We start from the raw sequence: 3,932 nt of genomic DNA, 5'->3' as shown, positions 1-3,932 counted from the left end.
ATGTTAACTACTTGATGACCATGAGCATGACCTCCTGGAGCCTAAGGACTGATGATGTTAACCCTTGTGACACCACTCTGTTATCTCACCATCAGCCAATCAGAAAATTATGCACGAGCTGATCACATACCCTGCAACCCCCCTCCCACACCTGGCTTTCTTTTTCTTTTAACATCTTTATTGGAGTATACTTGCTTTACAATGTTGTGTTAGTTTCTGCTGTACAACAAAGTGAATCAGCTATATGTATACATATATCCCCATATCCCCTCCCTCTTGAGCCTCCGCCTCCCTCCCACCCTCCCTATCCCACCCCTCTAGGTCATCACAAAGCATCGAGCTGATCTCCTTGTGCTATGCAGCAGCTTCCCACTAGCTATTTTACATTTGGTAGTGTATATATGTCGATGCTACTCTCTCATTTCATCCCAGCTTCCCGCTCCCCCCGTGTCCTCAAGACCATTCTCTATGTCTGCATCTTTATTCCTGCCCTGCCACTAGGTTTATCAGTACCATTTTTTTTAGATTCCATATATATGCGTTAGCATAAGGTATTTGTTTTTCTCTGACTTACTTCGTTCTGTATGACAGACTCTAGGTCCAACCACCTCACTACAAATAACTCAGTTTCCTTTTTAGGGCTGAGTAATATTCCATTGTATATATGTAACACATCTTCTTTATCCATTCATTTGTCGATGGTCATTTAGGTTGCTTCCATGTCCTGGCTATCGTAAATAGTGCTACAGTGAACATTGTGGTACCTATATCTTTTTGAATTACAGTTTTCTCAGGATATATGCCCAGTAGTGAGATTGTACCTGGCTTTTCAAAATGCTTTGCTGAAACCCTTCCAGGAGATCAGGGATTTTTAGGGCATACACCACCTGTCTCCTTGCATGGCCCTGAAATAAACCTTTCTCTGCTCCCAAACTCCGTTTTGGTGTGTTTGGCCTCATTGTGCCTTAGGCACATGAACTTGCACTAACTTCCATTAACCAAAGCAAGCAGCCTAACTAAGTTCAAAGTCAAAGGATGTGGAAATACACTCCTCCCACCTTGAGACTAGGCAAGGGTATAGTTGCAAGAAGGAGTAATGGATTGGGGCCAATAATTTAGTCTACCATTGTCAGTGACTAGTTGGGAGTCCTGGATACTACCTTTGCCCTGTTTTTGCTAATAACACCTGAGCAGTTATATTGAGCAAAGTGTTTGCTGAAATAACTTTATGGTTCTAGACAAGCTAGGTGAGATTATACACTAATTAAAGGGACAAAGGTTAACACATAAGCCTGGCTAGGAAGAATGAGTAACTTCTATCAGTGAGACCACAAGAACAGCAATGTGCTAGGAACTGAAATGAAAGCCAAACATCCATGTCCTGAAATCATTCAAAATTTCTTAAATTTCTGTTGAATATACTCCTCACCGTTATACATGTATATATATGTATACACACACATACATTGAAGTTTACAATAATATATTTTGTATACGTTTAAAGTATACATTATTTTCATGAGTGTTGTGCTGGTTTCTATTTTATATCACAAAGTCCTGAGTGACATGAATTGTTCACTATTTTTGTTTATATGGTAGAAACTAAATGTTACAAATTTATTCCGTCTTCATGATTACAAACATTACAGGCAAGGTGGGTAAAAAAGGCAAATAAAGCAATCTCTTTTCTCCTATTTAACCAGATGCAGTATTTTGACATTTTTATGATATGCAGGTTGTCTTAATTCATTCACGGCTCATTGACTTATTTCGAAATCCAGCAACAGCAAACTTTGAAATGTGGGATCTTCCTCTATAGCTACTCCAAGTTAATTCCTGAACTACACTGTGAACTCAGAAATGGTATTCACTGAAACAGTCTTGAAGCTTTCACATCTTAATCTGACACCTCTTATTAAGGCAGGGAACTAAAGACTGTCTTCTTAGCTAACCCAAGCCACCAGCAATCTTAACCAAGTTACTACATAAAAGTAAACAGCTCCTAATAAATGGAATATTGCCTGCAGTATCAGTAAACAAAGGATGTCACAGTCATCAGTGATTGCAGCCAAGCGGCCACCAAGGAAGGTGAACTGGTGACCCCTGAGGGAACTCAGGAAGGAAACAAAGAATACCTGCCATTTAGCAGCCATCAGACTGCAGCCACTCCCTAAGGTGAGCCCTGAGGAAACTCAGGATGTGAAAACACTGGATACTGGCCCCAGATAGCTTAGGTGCATATCAAAAGAATGATTTCAGTGAGCCCAGATTCTTGCATCTTCCCATACATCGGAAAGCACTAAACTCCATTTGGGATTTCTGGTTTTCTTAACAGTAATCTTTGATGTTCTGACTACCTGCCCTTTGTTGCAAACGCCTCCTCAGGGTTACTTGAAATGCTGCCTCCCTGGCTTGAAGTCCTAAAAACTTTCCGCCAAATAAAACATAATTCTCAACTTCTAGGTTGTGAATAATTTTTTAGTTGACACTTCAAGCATTGACTGAAACTGTTGTGCCAGATCCTTTTTCAGAGGATTCACTCCCTGATAGAGAGGTCCTAACCAGCTCTTTCCATGAACAGTGACTCCAGCACAGTGTACCTACTGTCCAGAGTATAAACAGAGAGGTCAGGTAACCCTAGTCATCCTGAGTAGTTCATCAGTATTTACATACAAGGTATATTTTAAGCTGATCCCAGACCAAGTATTGCAACTGTAATCCCAAGAAGTCGTTCATTTCTAGCACACTGAGTTCCTGCAAGATGCCAGGGCAAGTGAGAAACCACCTCAAAGCAAAGAGTTCATCATCTTCAGAAACTTGGTGGTGGTGGTGGTGGAGGAATAAAATTCCTCCTTCTAAATTCATCAAATCAATGGGTCTTCAGTCTTAATTGCTAAAATCCAGAGTCCTCAATCCCGATTTGAGAAGCCCATTTTCAAGATGAAGAGCTTTCAGTCTTCTATTTGCCATGGCCAATGAACGCCAAGTCCTTCTATAAGAATCTCCTCTTTTATTGCTTTCTGACACACCGCTGAAGATGTTGTTGTGCGGTTCCAGGAGCTGATCCCTTTGAAGAACTTCTAGGCCAACCAGCGGTGGAAGCCCCAGTGGTACCTCAGCCTCGCGTTGGTGCTCGTGAAGGCGGTGGCGATGGCGGTGCGCTCTGAAGTCATCGCCTGCTCATTAATTTCTCTTCCTAATTCTCAACCCTTCTTTTGAGACACAGCTGGGTACGTTCATTTTAAATCCTTCTCCAAAAATGCCTCAAGGTCAAATTTCAAATAGGGTGGTTAAGGTAGGGCTCAGAGAGGCGTTGACGGGTGAGGAGTGGAAGCGGGTAGAGGAGGGCATTGCAGGCAGGGAAAACAGCCAGGACATTATTATAAATAACTGTGACGTCTTGTGATACTCAGTAAGATCCAATGCTTGTTGGAGCCATTGTTATGCTAATTCTTTCCCAAGAGGTTTTGATTCCGGAGGAGAGAACCGCGGGTGTCGGCGGGGACTTTCTTAGCCTGAAAGGTTAACACCGGCAGCGGCAGGGGAAGGCTCTTTACGGCTTGGTGGGGCAGACCTTGGCTGCAACCCCCAACGGCTGGGAATCGCCAATCTGCCGAGTTCTGTTGCCCAGTGTGCCCGGAGCAAGAGCCTGAGCTCAAATCCTGTTTCTCGGCGGCCCCAACCTCCTGCCACCTCGGTGTCCAATCAGTGCAAAGGTAAACATTCGATACGGAGTCGGCTGGGGAAGTCAGTCAGGTAGCCGCTAGACCACCCAGTGCGCAGCGGATGGTAGGGCTCCAGTCAGGCCAGGGCTAGCCCTGCCCTTCCCGGATCGCTCACCCGCCCCCTTTCGGCCACGCCCTCGCGGCGATAGGCCGAGCGTCTGGGCCGGGTCGCGACGCGATTGGCCGGGACGACGGGACGCCAGCCCC

The sequence above is a fragment of the Phocoena sinus genome, chromosome 2, assembly GCF_008692025.1.
Source record: "Phocoena sinus isolate mPhoSin1 chromosome 2, mPhoSin1.pri, whole genome shotgun sequence".
NCBI classification, from domain to species: Eukaryota; Metazoa; Chordata; class Mammalia; order Artiodactyla; family Phocoenidae; genus Phocoena; species Phocoena sinus.
Note: the sequence above shows the minus strand (reverse complement) of the source record.